Source organism: Ambystoma mexicanum, chromosome 14, assembly GCF_040938575.1.
Source record: "Ambystoma mexicanum isolate Mex_15411 chromosome 14, UKY_AmexF1_1, whole genome shotgun sequence".
NCBI classification, from domain to species: domain Eukaryota; kingdom Metazoa; phylum Chordata; class Amphibia; order Caudata; family Ambystomatidae; genus Ambystoma; species Ambystoma mexicanum.
Genome location: NC_090940.1, coordinates 107,246,642 through 107,264,243, shown reverse-complemented (window position 1 = coordinate 107,264,243; position 17,602 = coordinate 107,246,642). Strand labels below are relative to the sequence as shown.

Sequence of the window (17,602 nt, the reverse complement as noted above, 5' to 3'; positions counted from 1 at the left end):
TTTCATCTGGATTTCCAACATTATGGAAAAAACCATTTGATCTGAGAGAAGATTTAAGTTACTTACCTGTAACTATTGTTCTCCAGCATGGGTCTGGCATGGATTCACATGCTCATGAATATTCTCCGTCGTCAGGCTGGGAATTCTCAGTAAAAGAAAAAAGAAAAAAACAGGTTTCACTTTAAAAGTGTATTTCTCCGCTAAAGCAATCGGTGTCCTCTGGTTTATATTGCCCCCATCCTATTACAGTCCTCTTCCCTAAGAGTCGCCTCTGGCAGCCATCTCCAGATTTGGTAAGCACCTAAAATGGCAGTAAGAGCCAGAGGGGCCGGAGGAACGTTTCGCATGTGAATCCATGCCAGACCCATTCCAGAGAACTATAGTTACAGGTAAGGAACTTAAACCTTCTCCAGCATGGGGTCTGGCATGGATTCACATGCTCATGAATAACAAATACACAGCAGTACAACATTACACAACCACAGGAGGTGGCAAGGGTCAACAGAAGCAATTAACTCTTCCCTCTGGAACAGACTCTCATCCAGCGAACAGGTTGCGTAGCACTGCTTGGCCGACTCCGGACTCCTCCCCGGAATCTCTGTTGACGCAGTAGAACTTTGGGGAGGTGTATGTGGACCTCCACGTAGCAGCCTTGCAGATGTTTAGCAGGGGCACACCAGACAGGAACACCATCGCTGTGGCGATCACTCTGATGAGTGGGCTCTCAGATGGCCCGGCAGCCATTTTTAATTGGAAGCCTTGGACAAGGCCTTCCCATGGTTCACAGGACCAAAGTTCAAAAACAATTGTGAAGTCTCCGAAAACTCTTGTGCGTGTCACGTAGAACTTCAGGGCACGAGCAAGGTCTAGCAAGTGCAAAGCCCTTTCAGACGGTGACAAAGTCTCCGGGGAAAAAAACAGGCAACACCAAAGGCTCTGTGAAGTGCAACTCCGACAGAACCTTCGACATAAAAGAGGGGTGCGTCCACAGCACCTCCTTCAAATCGTGGAAAGTCAGGTACGGTTGCTTGCAGGACAGGGCCTGGATATCACCTACACGTCTGGCAGAGGTGATGGGCACAAGGAAAGCAGTCTTCCACGAGAGAAATTTGAGTGGGGCCTGATGCATAGGCTCAAAGGGCCCCCCATGAGCCTCGTCAGAACCACCGAGTTCCCATGCCGAGGAAGGAACCTTCACTGGAGGGAAGGATCAGAAAAGGCATTTGAGAAACTCCTCGACAAGTCTGTGGGACCACAGTGAGGATCTCCCCGGGGACCTGGTGTAGCGGGAGATGGCCGTCAGATGTACCTTGATGGATGCGTGAGCCAGGCCAGCCTTTGCCAAGGACAGCAAGTACAGAAGGATCTACATCCACCACCACGTGGCAAAACGCTTCCACTTATGTCCGTAGCACTTCAAAGTCGACCATGCCCTGGCCTTGGCGAGGACCTTCCTGTAGTCCGCTGGGAACTCATTACCTCCAAACTCTAAGGCTGCAGGAGCAGGATAAAGGATTGCGCCTCCCTCTCTGGTAAGCAGATCCGGAACCACCAGCAACTTGACTGGGGGCGACGCTGATGGACTGAGCAGGTCTGGATACCAAATCTGCCTCAGCCACATCGGGGCGATGAGTATCCTCTTGCATTGGCACAGAGTGTGTTGATGACTCTTAGCAGGAGAGGGAACGCGTACAGAAACAGCCTTTCCCATGGGAAGGAGAATGCACCCCCCCCCCCCCCCAAGCTCCTCGGCTGGTGGAATCTACTGCCAAACCTGACATTGGTGTTCGCAGCTGTGGCAAACAGATCGATCTCGGGTATGCCCCATTGGCCGTCGGTCCACCTTATCCTGACGAAATTCCCACTTGTGACACAAGCGCATTTCCCTGCTGAGGGAGTGTGCGGTAGTGTCCTTGACTCCCACCCGGTGGAGAGGGACGAGGAACATCCCCTGCCTGACAGCCCAGTGCCACAAGTCCTGAACTTCCTTGGAGAGCGCCGGTGATCGAGTGCCACCCTGCTTTCTGATGTAGAAAATTGTGGTGCTGTCCATGAAGAACCTCACCACCTTGTCTTTCAGAGATGGTTGAAACGACTTCAGGGCCCAGAACACTGCACGTAGCTCCAGGATGTCGATATGCAGATCCTTCTCCTCTGGCAGCCACAGGCCTCTGGCGGGCAGACGACGTCTGATGTGCGCTCTCCAACCTTCCAGGGAGGTGTCCATGGCGACCATCCCTTGTATGGGGAGGGGGAATTTGAAATCCTGTGCCTTGGACGATGCGGGAGCGGATCTTCCACCACTTTTATCGGCCGTCCGAACTCCTTGTTGAGAGGGATCTTGGTCCATAAAGCTTCCAGACACTTGTATCCAACAGGCATTCAGGAATTCTTGTAAGGGTCGCATCTGCAAACTACAGAGATGGACGAGGTAGATGCAAGAGGACATCATGACCAGTAACGACTTGATGGCTCGCACAGTGGCCGTCTTCGCTGATGACAGTCATTGCACCTTTCCTTGAATGGCTGTTAGCCTCTCCTCTAAGGGCGACGCCAGGCAAGACACCGTGTTGAGTCTGGCGCAGAGGAACAAAGTGCGTTCTGCGATGACGTTAAGCAGGACTTAGGAGAGTTGATGGAGAATCCCAGATTCGTCACTAGTCGGACAGCTGCCATTCATGTGCTTGTGGGCCAGCTCCCGCGAGGGCAGGCGCTGATCAGCCAATCGTCCAGGTATGGGTAAACATGTATGCCCTGCAGACGTAGATGGGCCGCCACTGGTGCCAGGCATTTTGTGAGGGGCCGACTTCAAGCCGAACGGTAGGGCCTTGAACTGGCAGTGCTGCCATGCGGTTTATAGTCATAATGTCGAAAAAAAAATGTCGACAAGCAAAAAAGTCGAAAAAAAATGTCGAAAACAGTAATGTCGACATCCCATACATATAATGGAGAAAGTCAATTTTTCGAAAAAAAATGTCGACAAAAAAAATGATCGATTAACAGACAATAACCCGAAGTAATTATTGGGGGGGGGTCCCCCCCCCCCCCCCCAACCGCCCAACCTCAACCTACAACACGAACCATCCCAGCACCCCCTCCCCTTCCCTTCCCTTCGTCCTTCATCACCCACTTGTCTGTTACACTAGATAAAGATAGGTTACGAAATGGTTAACACAGTAGATGAAATTCCTGAGTAAAGCACCTTGATTTGGTAGCAGGAAACCAGTAACGGCTGTGGAAAACCGTCATTACCTGACAGAACATCTCTTGAGAGGATACTTCGGGCAATTGATTACACTTCATTCATACTTATAACAGGAGAAAAGGTAAGACACTACCATTATAAAAAATAAAGTGTACTATAAAACACATAGTATAAAATACCACAAAAAACTAATTTTATGTATCGTTTCAGGTGATAAAATGGAAAACAAAGTAGAATTTATAGAAAGCCAAAAAGGAGGAAAGCAGTTAATTTGGAATGGTTACATATTCTATAAGGAGCTTCAGCGAAAAGAGAGGATTTACTGGCGCTGCACAGAATATGCAAAAAATAAATGTACAGCACGCGCAGTAACAGTCGGAACAGAGGTAAAGGGAAAAGCTGAACACAATCATATGCCTGATCAGACGAATATAATAATCAGGAAAACCTTAACGGAACTAAAAAGAAAAGCAATTGAACATGAGGGGGAAGCTAGTGGATCTGTACTCAGAGAAGTTTGTGGCCAATTACCAACACATGTAACAGCGCAATTACCGGCTGAAAAATTAATGCAGCGCACTATTAACCGAGCCAAACATACTAATGAAAACCTACCCCCTCCACCTACATCCTTTGAAAATATAACTATTCCGGACATTTTTAAAGTTACTGCACGAGGAGAAAATTTTTACTGTGACTCAATTGGAATAAACAATGACAAAATCTTGGTGTTCGCTACCGCAAAAAACTTTCAACATCTGAGTCAAAGCAAAAATTGGCAGAGTGACGCCACTTTTAAGGTATGCCCTCACCCGTTTTTTCAATTTTACACCGTACATGGAACAAGCAATGACAAAATAATACCACTAATTTACTTTTTGATGCCAAAAAAAACAGGACGCATACAAAATCATATACAATAAAATTAAGGAAATAACACCAGATTCAAAACCAGAGACAATAATCATGGATTATGAAACAGCTCAAATCAAGGAATTTTCTAGCGTGTACAGAGAAACTAAAATAAAAGGATGTTTTTTTCATTTCACACAAAGTGTTTGGAGAAAAATACAAAAATTAGGTTTGGGATCAAAATATACGGAGGACAGTTACTTTCAAATTAACGTTAAGAAACTTTTTGCTTTGGCTTTTGTACCGGAAAATCATGTTATTACTTATTACGAACATTTAATTGAAAGTCAATACTATAAAAATCATGAGGATGAATGTACAAATTTACTGGACTACTTCGAAAATACCTGGATAGACCAATTAACTAAGAGTGGCAACAGACGCAGACCGAAATACCCAATTGATTTGTGGAACTGCTACCAGTCTACCATGGACAACAAACCAAGAACAAATAACGCGTTAGAAGGCTGGCATAGCCGCATAAATAAAAATTTCAACACCCTACATCCAAATTTATGGCATTTCTTACGAGACTTAAAATTAGAGGAACAGCACCAGGAATTGCGAATTTCACAAACAATTTCATTGGCAAATCAAGCGCCAAAAACAAAAAAATACAGAGATTATGACAATAAATTAATACAACTTGTACACGCATTCAGCATAGAGAACAAGGACAGTTACTTAGATTCTATTGCATTTAACTTAAAATGTTAAGAAAAACACTTACAGTTTATGGTCCTCAGGAATCCGTGTTGAAACAGGTGAAAACTCCAAAAAAAACCCCCCATAAATCCTGGTGCAAAACGAAATTGCATTGAACATGAAAAAGTGCCGATTCCAGGCTAAAATCCACAGCTTGAGTAAAAAAAACTGTCCAAAGTCCACGTAAAGTATCCGTAATCCGCATTAATCCACGATCCAAATATCTGTTCCAGGTAAACTCGATACTCCAGGAAAAAACGACTACCAAAAAAACCATAATCCAAAAAAAATGGAAACATCCAGGAATGCAAAGTCCAACATCCGGAAGGCAAAATCCAAGGAATCCAAGTAGACCCGGTCCATCCGATGAAAAACCAGAAGAAAATGGTGAAAAACCAAAAAAAAAAAAACAATCCAAGGACCGAACGGACGGAGACGCGACCGCGGTAGAAACTAATCGATAGTGAGCTTTAAAAATGGCGCTCACGTTTACGTTGTACTACGTATCGTGCGTAGGAACCCAAAACATAAATATGTTAGTAATGATAAACATACATTTTTAACGCGCTAGCGCCATCAACTGGTTATTTAGTATATTACATGTTGAACTAAATTATAAACAAATGTTGCATTTATTTATCTGAAAAAAATGCATTGTTAGATTTATTTATTTATTTTAAAAAATACGTTGCAGTTATGTTTGAATTAAATATTACCTATAATTAATTTTTACTATTTAATAAACATGAAACTAAATTACCTTCTGAGTTGCTTATTTTATTAATTATTACATGTATTGAATGAATGTATTTATGTATTTATTTATGTGTCGAAAAATTAATGTCGAAAAAAATAATGTCGACATTTTTGTATGTCGATATTATAGATTTTCGACATTAATTTGTCGACATTTTGACTGTCGACATTATTGATGTCGACATTATGACTGCACACCCTGCCATGCACCATGAAATGTAGACATTTCCGATGTTTGTGAATGGGGGACGTGGAAATAGGTGTCCTCCAGTTCCAGCAACGAGAAATCCCCTTTTTCCAGTTGCCCGAGTAGGTGCTGCAATGTGACCATCCTGAATTTCTGGGACTAAGTATTTGTTCAGACGTCGTGTCTCCAGCCCCCTGCCTTCTTTCTGACCAGAAAGCATCTGGAATACATTCCGGAGCACTGGAGCGGCTGGAGAACTAGCTCCATCACCCCTTTCCGTATGGCTTGCACCTCTTCCAGAAGTTGAGGGATGTGCTGCTCCCGACGGGGAACCTGCAGAATACGAGGACACCTGCGTTTGAACTACAAGGTGTGCCCCTGGGCAAGAGCGTCCAGCACCCATCTGTCAGTGGTGATCTTCCACTCGCTGACAAATCTCGTCAGCTAGCCTACCACCATGGTGCACAAGTGGGGGCCCGACGTCTTGACCAGTTCAGGCTTGATTGGGTGCCGGCGTCCTGCCCTGCGGGTGACGGAGTCCTCTGCTACCGCAGGCCTGGGAGCAGCCTTTGAAGGCTTCGAGCATTGAGGACTGGGAAGGCTGTCTGTAAGACGTGGCGAAACCTTTTGATGACCTGCTCAATTTTCCTCTGGAGGAGCAAAAAGATGACGAGCTGTGCTGCTGGAGAGTGCCGAGGGAACGGGCCATCTCCGTATCAGTCTTGATGGCCTGGAGTGACTAGTCAACTGCCTTCCCAAACAGAATTTCCCTGTCAAAGGGCATGTCCAGTACCTTCGCTTGGATATACTGATGAAAGTGAGTGGCCTTCACCCATCCCTGCCGACGAAGGCAGACACCGTTCCCCATCTGCTGGAACCTTGTGTCGGCGATCCTTGCTTGTACCACAATTCCCTGACGTACCTGGCGTAAATCACCTTCCCCCATGGCGTCCATTCTTTTCCTCTCGCTGTCCTGAGGGACTAACAACGGCTTAGCCAACCGTTTCCTTGCAGCCGCCGACACTACAAGTCCGGTGATGGCTACGATCTCAGGCACTTGGATGCAGAGTCCGGCACCCTATGCTCCTTCTCCAGTCTATCTTCCTTAGCAGGAACCGTTCAAGGGTCCTTCATGAGGACGAGGCCCTCCTCCCAAATATCGTCCAGAAAAAGGGCACAGCCATGATAGTCTTCATTTTGGCCTCTTGCCTTTGGTACAAGAAGCCCTGCTACTTGGTTTCCTCGGGCACCAGCTGAAATAGCTTGGAAGCCCTAGCAAGGATCATGGAATGGAATGGAACTCTGAGAGGAGCATCCAAATGTGGCGACAAGCTGTGTCAGAGTCTTCGTCTTCATCCGTGCTCGTGGCCATATCCGTACCAGTCTCTGGGTTAGCCAGGGTGGAAGAGGTTGATATGGGGGCGTCAGGTGACGCTCCCTCCTTTTAGAGTGAGGTTGATCAGGGGCTTGTGGCACTACAGCTACCGGTGGCATCCTCAGCTGGATTTCTGAAACCAAGGTGTGGAGAGTTGATAGGATGTCCAATGAAATGTCCCTCGGCTGAGAAGGCAAGAAAGGAAAACTCTGCTCGTCCTCATTGTCCTCGTGGACTGCATGCATGGACTCTTGATCTTCTTTGCTCCTGGATGACACCTCTACAGTTTGAGCAGCAACATGGGAGGACTGTTTCGGGGCCTCTTCGCCCCCCCTCCCCTTTTTCATCCCTAAGGGTTCTGAACTGGGACCTGGGTCGGTACATTTACCCCATCTGAAGAGCCTGCAGTCTTTGCCAAGGTGTCGCTCTGTGGGGGCAAGGGCACTTTCTGAGCTGCGGGAGCCACCCTCATAGGATCATCGCCCGTAGCTGCTGTGGTAGTAGTAGCAGTCAAAGCCATCGACGAGGATTTTATCTGTGTCAGTTGAGACTGCTTTGGTTGTGCGGCCTTCGCCTCTGTGCTTGGCTTATAGGATTTCTCCCATCGCTGGACGGCTGCCTTTTTGTCGAGGAGCTTGACTGTAGGCTGGCTATAGAGGCGGAAGGTGATGCTGAACGCACCCGATCCAACTGGGGACCCATATCAAAGGCGAACCCGGTGGACTCTGACATTCGGATCTTGTCCTCATCTTGGACTCCCACGGATGGGGCGACCTCAAAGGACTTAGAAGACAGCTCCTCGGGCCGACCGGTCCTGGACAAGGCATGACCCTGCTCGAAGCACGGGTCAGTGGCATTGTTCGAGTTAAGCCAATGCTGCCAGCCTACTAAGCCTGTCTTTCATCGTCTTCTTAGAGAAACCTAGGCATATCTCGCACTCTTCCTCCTTATGGTGCGGGTGTAGGCAGTAGAGGCATTGTAGGTGCTGGTCTTCCACAAACCCATCAATAGCACACATTTGATGCTGGGCCTGACGAGGGACCTTCCCCTCCTCCTCCTCCGTCATGGTCGGAGGGCACGAAGTAGGCCCAAGATGGCCTAGAATCGATAAGCCTTCACCCTGGTGGGGCACGGAACTTCACTGACAACAGATCCCATTGCCGGCAAATGAGGAAAAGAGCACACAGGCTCTATAGAACAAAAAGTTAACTTTTATCCTCGAAAAACAAATAGCCCGGAGAGCAACTCGAGGTCTCTCAACACTGAAGTGTGCAGTAAAATTCTGAAGATGGCTGCCAGAGGCAGGGCTTTAGTGAGAGGACTGTCATTGGATGGGGCAGTATGACCCAGAGAACAGTGATTGGTTTAGAGGAGAAATACAGTGTGAAAGTGAAACAGTTTTTTCTTTTACTGAGGATTCCCAGTCTGACCATGCGAATCCATGCCAGACACCATGCTGGAGAAACATAAAATGTACAGTAACAAAAATAAGAGTATCTATGGCATCCCAAACACTAAGAAAAGTGGAAAGAGAATAATGGCATTTCTAACAAAAATGAAAAGAAAACAGATAAAACAGCATAAAAAAAATAAATAAAAAAAAGACTAATTCTGCTGAATAAAACCAGGTGGCAGACAATCACACTAATGGTGTAAAAATTAAATGAATCTGAGAAAGACTCCGTATGTACAGTGAGTGCAACAGACGTGTGAGCACAGAGACATTGATAACGGACATTACTTTATCGAACAATGATAGCTGGACGAATGGCCCCAGAAGACTTCAGCCGATCACTACAAACACTGAACTACGGACGATTATTTCTTTCCACCTGACCCCAAAACCCCATCGGTAACACCCTCTAAACCAGTACAAGATTTTGCAGGCTAAATCTGAAGGATTGCAGGGGATGTGGGGGAGAAATACAAGTTCCAGTCTTATGACCACTTAGGTGCACAAAAAAGCTTCCAGTATACGACCCCATCCTACTTTTTCAATAAAAGCAAGAAGCAGGTTGGCAACCGTACGATTTGGACTCTGTGCTCATCACAAAGGAAGCCCATGACTGTCAACATGTCCCCATACTTTCCTAATTAATCTAGACTATTGCTTCAATTAAATAATGAACTAGGGGATAAGAACTATCCATTTTGAATGAAAACAGTCTTATTTTCATAAGGCCAGATCATTATAAACAGAGTTTAAGGAGGGTAGTAGACAATTCTGAAAAGCTGCAAAGGTAGCACAGGAGGAGGTTGGGGTGTCCTACTCTGGATGGCAGTTTTGTTTCGAATAGATGTACAAGAACACAAAGTAGAAAAACTGCTTTGTCTGATTTGTTGTTCAGCTTTTTAACATACAAAAAGGTAGAGCCATTTTGGAAAAGAAATGCTGCAATCCAAACATCTTGCATGATGAAACTATTAGACTTTGGTAATTGGATTAAAGGCTGAACGTTGTTCAACAACGCCCATCTGATTTGAGGTGGGTGTAAGAGTATGAAATCTGAAAAATCAGGGGTAAAGTAGAATTATGAACATTCTTCAATCTTTCATGAGGACACATTGTCCATGTATGTTTAATGGTAGGACACATTTATGTTAAAGAAACATTTTTTCAAGCAGTTTATGCTTACACAATGAAATTGCTTCCAGATGGGCTATATGGACCTGAATAGTGGGAGCTACATAAACATTGCACTCTGGATTTCTATTTAAAATTAGTATCTTGGTTTAAAGCACTATTTTTTACCAGGATTTTCTGCAGCTTTACTATTTGGTGCAATAGTAAATTGATTTTTTGGCCAGTATTGAAGCCAATGATTAGGCTAGTAAAGATAGAAGAGAATGATTTCGGAACAGTGATTGGTGACATTAAACTTGATAGCACAGCAAGCGGTCAATGATCTGAGTTTAAGGCTCCATTGTTTAAGTCACTTTTTGGACAACACCCAGCGTTATTAGGCTTAAATGTGTACTTACTGTAAACCCGAATGTGTTTGTTTATTCATTTGTTAGGCGCACCAGACTCGTGAGTAAAAGGGCGCAACAATATGGAAATGCAGAGCTTACAAAGGTTACGAATATACACAGGATACAGTATTTACATGGTAGCGAGAAATACAATTTTTACATGATTACAGGATATACACAATGTACAGAATAGAGACGAAGACAGGGAATAGCTAATGTAGTTACAGAAATAAACACTAGACACTGTACAAAAGATATATATGCCAAAAATGGGGCCCTTAGTATAACACTTAGGCTCCCGGGTAGATTACATTACACAAGGTCTTCAGAGTTGGATAGAAAAAAACACTGAACAAACATAGTATAGCTGGTCTGCAAGCTACAATGAATCTAACCTCACTTTTGGGCTCAACAGTATCTAGACTAGATTCATATGAATGAATGGAGGTTGATATATTTCATCTTCAACTAATCCAGGTATTGGGCCCTGCAAGGTAAGTGGAAGAACTATTGCCCCATTGGGGTATTTTGTACTCAGGAATACGTTACTTACCTGCAACTCCTCCTCTCCAGCATTGGTATTTTTCATAGATTCAAATGCTGTGAATATTCCCAGTCATCAGGCTGGGAATCCTCGGTAACAGAGCAGTTTAAACTGAAACCTTCAGTCACTATTGATCTCTAGTACAGTCATTTTGGGTCACACTGCCCACAGCCAATGGGAACATCTCCCTTAACTCCTCCCCTGTCGGCCATCTTCAGATTTGGCCAGCGTATGTGAGTGGCAGTAAGAGCCAAAAGAGGAGCCATGCAGGGTGGGTGTGAGGGTTGCATGTGAATATATGAAATATACCAATGCTGGAGAACCAGAGTTACAGGTAAGTAACTTATTCCTTCTCCAGCATTGGATCTTTCATTGATTTACTTGCTGTGAATAGATTACAAAGCAGTATTAAAAAACAATAAATACGGGTGGAGGCAAGCTCCCAGCACAACTTACCACTAGAGAATTACTAACTGCACGCAAAAAGGTTCCTCGGAACCGACTGGCCAACTCTAGATTCTTCTGTGGAATCTCTGTCGACACAGTAGATCTTGGTGAAAGTATGCACCGATCTCCAGGTGGCTGCATGGCAGATGTCAGGCAGCGGGATACCGGCGAGGAATGCAGTGGTAGTAGCCACCGCTCTGGTAGAGTGAGCGCGGGGCCTACCTGCAAGTGACCTGCTGGCCCGTTGATAGCAGAAGAAATGCAGGCCACAATCCACCCGGCCGAGTAGGTCCAAAAGACACAAACAAATAATCCATAGAACGCAATGGCTTAGTACGTGCCACATAGTATTTGGGGCGCGCAGCACATCCAGCATGTGCAGTGCTTGCTCTGCGGGAGACTGAGTGCCCAAGAACACTGGCAAAACCACTGGTTGATTCAGATGTAAGGAGGAAGGCAAGGATAGCCTTATCCTTGTGAAACCTCAAATTAGGTGGTTTGCAGAACAATGCCTGGATTTCACCCACCCCCCTGGCCGATGTTCTGGCCACCAAGATAGCAGTTTTCCAGGAAAGATGCTTGATGGATGCCTGGTGCATAGGCTCAAAAGACTGTTTCATGCGCCTTGACAGCAGCGCATTCAGTTCCCATGCTGGAGCTGGGCGACAAACTGGTGGAAAAGACCTGAACAGCCCACGTAAGAATTCCTTCACTAGCCGATGGGAACACAGGGATGGAACACCTGTGGAGCAGTTGTATCTGGAAATTGCAGCCATGTGCACTTTGATAGAAGAATGTGTCAAGCCTGACCGAGCCAAGGATAACAAATAGGGCAAAATGTCTTGTGGTCGGACGGCAGGAGGCTGCAACTAGTGGCTCCTGCACCACACCTGGAAACGCTTCCACTTGCTCTTGTAGCATCTCAAATTGGATGGAGATCTTGCCCAGGCCAGGATATTTTAGCAGTCTTGTGGGAGGGACAAGGATCCAAACTATAAAAACACAGGAGCCAGGCCATCAGATTGAGTGAGGCCATCAGATGGATTGTGGTTTAGTCCAGTCCCTTGGTTCCTGGATAGGAGCGCCTGGTGTGATGTCAACCTGAGAGGAGCAGCTGACGAGAGGGCTAGGAGGCTGGAGTACCAAAACTGCCTCAGCCACGTAGGGGCCACCAATATCAGTTTGCACCAATATGGTCTGAGGGTGTGGATGACTCTAGGAACCAGCGGGATCTGAGGAAATGCATACCGGAACTTTCCCTCCCACGGAAAGGCAAAGGCGCCCCCCATAAGCTCTCCGGGTGGGGGAGCTCTTGCATCGACTGTTGTCGTAGTTGGCAAAAAGGTCAATCTCTGGTGTGCCCCAAGTCTGGAACAACAGGTGAAATTGATCCTTGTGCAGCTCCCACTCGTGACAAGAGCGCAACTCCCTGCTGAGGGAGACCGCTAGGGTATTCTGAAACCACGGCAGATGGAGGTGAACGAGAATCCTTTGGTGCTGCAGTGCCCAGTGCCAGAGGGCCTGGGCTTCATTGGATAGCTGTGGGGACCTGGTTTCCCTCTTGCCTGAGGACATAAAACATTGATGTTGTATTGTCGGTGTAGATCTGTACCACTTTTCCCGCTAGTAGGGAGAGGAAGGATTTCAGGGGTCAGAAAATCACCTGTAACTCCAGCAGGTTGATGTGCAGGCTCTTTTCCTCTTCGGACCAGAGGCCTCTTGTGTGTTGGTCCAGACAGTGGGTGTTCCCAGTCCTCCAGCGAGGCACCCATCGTGATGTTAGCCTGATCGTCCGGCAGCATTAATGGGGCACTTTACCAGATGTTCCCTCACCGACCACCAGTGAAGGCTCCGTTTGAAGGCTTGCGTCAGAATGATGCGATCGTCCCAGGACCCTGACGCCTGTATCCATCGTGCGTACAGGAATTCCTGCACCGGCCGCATGTGCCGCCTGCAGTGAATGATCAAAGGGATGCACAATGACATCATCCCCAGCAATGACATGTAATTGAGGACTGGGGTCATCTGGGCACTGCTGAGGCAGTGTACCTTTGCAAGAAGCACTGCTACCCTCTCGTAAGAGGGCCTGGTGGTGCAGGTTTGGGTGCCGAGTTTCGCTTTGAGGTAGAGCACCTGCCTTGATGGCACTAGGCACGACTTTGGGAAGTTTATAGAGAATTTGAGCTGTTGCAGACACTGGATGGTGGACGGTGTGATGACTTCCGCCAGTGGGTAGAAGGGGGCTCTCATAAAACAGTCGCCTAATGTGAGGGCATCATGAAGCAAGACACAGACAACGGATTCAAAGTTCAAAAGAAAATGGTTTATTCAATCAAATGTCAGGATGGTAGAAGGCATAACTTGCCCTATGCTAAGGTGGGATTTCCCTATCTGAACAAAACTAAGGAAAGCTGGAGTCAAAGGGTTCCAATTAAAAGTCTATCTGTGTCCAAAACATATCCTAGTATGGCAGTCGCTTGTTTTGTTCCTCTACCTCCTTTCTCCCTCATCTCTTGTTAATCTCTGCTCTACCAGAAATGTCGTCAGGCCTAGTACGGTAGTCGCCTGTCTTCACATTTCTAACTCGCCCCCTTCCTAAGCTCTTGCACTATCAGAAATGTCGCCCGGCGAGTGCGATAGTTAATTTCATATTCTTGTTGTTCATGGCCTCCAAGAATGTCATTGTATTTTCCCTTGTTCCCTCCCTTGCCTTGAAGCGCTTTGAAACACATTGCGTGTAGGCGCTATATAAATAAACTATCATATCATGTCATGTTCAATGCAACAGTTCACATAAAAGAGGGGTCTTGAGGCTCCACCCTAAAGACAAAACTTGCAGTTCATCAAATCGCAGGGTTCCATTCCCCAAGATTTCAACGTAGCCACGTGCACTGCTTTCAATCTTCCAAAGTTCAACACAAATCTAGGTCCAGTTGACCCTTCTTCTGGCGTGCCTTACCAGTTCACTTGAAGTGTTCCTTCTTGGTTTATTGCACAATGTCTTTGATTTTCAACATTTAGGGATCTCACTGGTCTAGGTTCAGTTGTCAGACCCCACAGTCCACCCATCACATGTTGCGCTACCAGGAAGCCTAGGCTCTGCAGCCCACACAGGTCCTTCTGTACTTGTGTACAGATTCACATTCACTTGGTTTCTCTTTATCAGCCTCTAGGGTTTGTGTGCTGTTTCACCCCCCCTCTTAGTTAGCCTCTTGGCTTTGTATCCATTCATAAAATTCACTTTGTGGTGGTCTTTCTCATGTCCCACCTTTCTGTTGCAATCTTTCACACTTGCACTCTTTTTAGTGAGTTGCTTTCAAATTGGCACTTTCCCTTTCTTCCTCTATTAACTTTGCCAATAACGTTTTATTCAGTTCTGTATTCAATAAGATTACTTTAGCTTTGTTTAAAAGTTTCATTCAGTTTGGTATTCAATGTACGTAATTCGGCTTTGTTTAAAAGTTTCATTCAGTTTGGTATTCAATACGTTCATACAGCACTTGATTTCCTATGCGTAGACTGCTAGAAGATCCCTGGTGTTGGGTGACTTTCCCGGACACTCACCGGTCCTCGGCGTTCCTCTCCAGGGCTCTGCTTCTTAGGTCGACGGGCCAGCCTCCGCGATCTCCCCTCGCATTCCAGATGCTGTACTCCACACGCTGATGGCTCTGCTGTTTTGGCACAGACGTACACCGTGTCCTTTCTTCTTCCTTCCTCACTGCTGACTCCAGCTGAGATTGAGATCGATCACTCACACACACACACACACAGTTTTCCCTGGGCTCCACAGGTCTCTGGGACATCAGCCAGCATTCTTGCTGCCTCCTCATGACACAGTTCCCCTGCTGGTCTCTACCACACAGGCCTCCATGTTGCTCCCTTTGCTGCTCTTTGGTTCTCCCTTTATACACCTGCAACCATTTGACAGGTTGCAAGTGTGGATCTTCAATTGGGCTTGCCTGACCAAAATTAAGGGGACATGCTTGACTTTTAAAGCACTCTACAGGCATCTTCTTCGTCCCAGTACTAGAGTGGTGACATGAAATGTTAGTGTTCATCACTCTTAGTCGCCTCTTCCACACCCTAGTACTGTCAGAGGTAAAAAGGTGGGGAAGAAAGGGGAGAGATTTTATAGTAGCCTATAAAGCCTAATGAGGGTTAGGTTGGTCTTCAATAGGGAAAGGTAGATACCATGTCTCGCCTGCGCGCACCCCACTCCCAATTCTCAAGGACCCTCCACCCAGGTGATCCTCCCTCGCTTCTCTGCAGCCAGGGTCAGGATCCAAGAGTGATGGCCTTTCCCTAGCCACCTGATAAGAGGATCCAGGAGGAGTAAGAGTGAGGATATCCCTCAGGTTTCTCACACTAAGTAGGCGTATCCATGGATGCTGCTCCGCCTCAGTTGTGCCACTACCGGTGTGAGGCACTTGGTTAACAGCCGTGGAGCAGGACGAAGGGTAGGGCCTCGAATTGATATTAGGGCCGGTGTGAGCAGCGAATAGGGATATGAAAATAAGCATCCTCTAGGTCGAGGGATACCAAGAAATCCCCTTGTTGCCGCTGAGACAGGACCTGTTGCAGCATCACCATACAGAAAGTTTGCACCTTTAAGAATTTGTTGAGCAGCCTTAGATCCAATATGGGCCTACAACTCCCGGATTTGTTTTGCAGTGCCTTTTTCCTTACCAGGAAGTAGCAGGTAAGGTACTCCTGTAGCCAATTTGTCTTTTGGTACCTTCTCCACAGCCCCTTTTGCTAGTAGTGCGCACACTTCCTGTAGCAGGAGGTGCCGCAACTTCTCCGGCTTGTGTGCTGGGGGAATGTCCAGTGGAAAGTGTATGAACTCCAGCGAGTGGCCGTGCTGGAGAAGGGATAACATCCATTCAGCGGATGTGATGTTTTTCCATTCCTTGACAAATCTTGACAGTCGTCCTTCCACTCGGGTGCTGAAGTTGGAGGATTGAGCCCCTGGGCTGGTCGTGGTTGCTTACCAGACTGGCCCCTTGATTGGGAGGAACTTGCTGAGAACCTCTGTGGGACTGGGACTCCTTCCTGTATTGGTCCCCTGAGGAGTACAGTGACATGAATGAGAAGGATGACTGGAACGTGGCGCGGTTGTCCCGCAAAGTTCTACTATAACGTCCTTTTCCGGAGGGAAAGGACTGGTGCCTTTGCTGTAGCGTGTCCAGGGAACAAGCAGTCTCCATGTCGGTTTTAACAGACTGCAAAGCCTCGTCCACCTTCTTTTCAAAAAGGTCTTTGCCGTCAAAAAGCAGGTCTACAACTCGGGATTGGATATCGGGCCAAATGTCTGTGGCCCTGAGCCACCCTTGTCTGCGAGGGACCATCCCATTACCAAGCAGGCGAAATCCAGTGTCATCGATAGCCACTGATACCGTGATGGCATGGTCTGATGCCAATTCATCCTCGTGGAAGAGGTCCATTGCCTCTTATTTCTTGTAGTCGGGCAAAAACTTTAGGACAGGGCCCAGTTTATACCATAACTAGCGATCATAGCTTGTGAGAATGGCTATTGCGTTGGCAGCCCAGATAGTCGTGGCAGCAGTATGTGAGAAACCTGAAGGTACTCTCACATCTACTTCCCAGGGATCTTCTGTTCAGGTGGCCAGTGAAGGGCCATCTCTTTTGGATCCCAAGCCTGGGGTGGACAAGCGAAGGAGGATCACCTGGGTGGTGTCTCCTTGGGGACTGGAGAGAGGGGGCCTGAAGGAGAGCCATTGTATCCCCCCCCTTCACTAACACTGACCTACCCAGACCAACCCTCAATCTTCATGGGATGTCAGTTCTTTCTAGTTTTTCCTTGTAATCTTCCATCAAGTAATGAGAGGAAGAAGCAAATAAGAGTAATGCACACTTCCTATTGTAAACACCACTTTGGTACCGCGACGAAGAAGAGGGACCTGCATGCACTTAGTAATGAAGGTAAGGCATGTCACACTAACAGATTCACACAAGGTCAGGCAATTGAGTCTAACCCTTTTCACCTGCAGCATGTTAATAACGAGTATAAAAGATGGAGTTCAAAGGCAGAGACAGAAGAAAGAGAGGGAAGAGAATCCGCTGTGTTGGGGCCAAGAAGCAGAGACTCTGGCAACGATTCCCAGAGACCTGCCAGAGGAGCTTTGCAGGAATGGGAACCCACTACTGTGAATGTGGGTAACAAGCGCTGCCAGGTAGCAGAGGAGAAAGAAAAATCATACACAGGCAAGCCTGGGCGCAGTTGGAGCTGCAGAAGACGCCGGGGACGCGGGCTGCGTGTGGAGCAGAGGTGCCGGGCCGCGTCTTCAGATGTGCCTGGCGAAAATACAGAGGTTTTCCCGTTTAGGGAGAGCCACTGGGAGGAGCCAGGAAAGCCGGTAAGTATCAGGAGACACTGAGGAGACCAGAGCGCTCTGAAGGAACTTTAAGTATGTAACAGTGCCTGCATTTAAGTAAACGCTACTCATATCGAATATCGAACTGAAAGAAAACCACTAA

The 17,602-nt window shown here is 46.9% G+C and overlaps 1 protein-coding gene across 4 annotated transcripts in view; it reads right to left on the bottom strand.

Moving 5' to 3' along the window:
- PSEN1 (presenilin 1) overlaps nucleotides 1–17,602 on the bottom strand; it is an 855,645-nt gene that overhangs the window by 115,314 nt on the left and 722,729 nt on the right. The gene's annotated exons all lie outside the window — the stretch shown is intronic.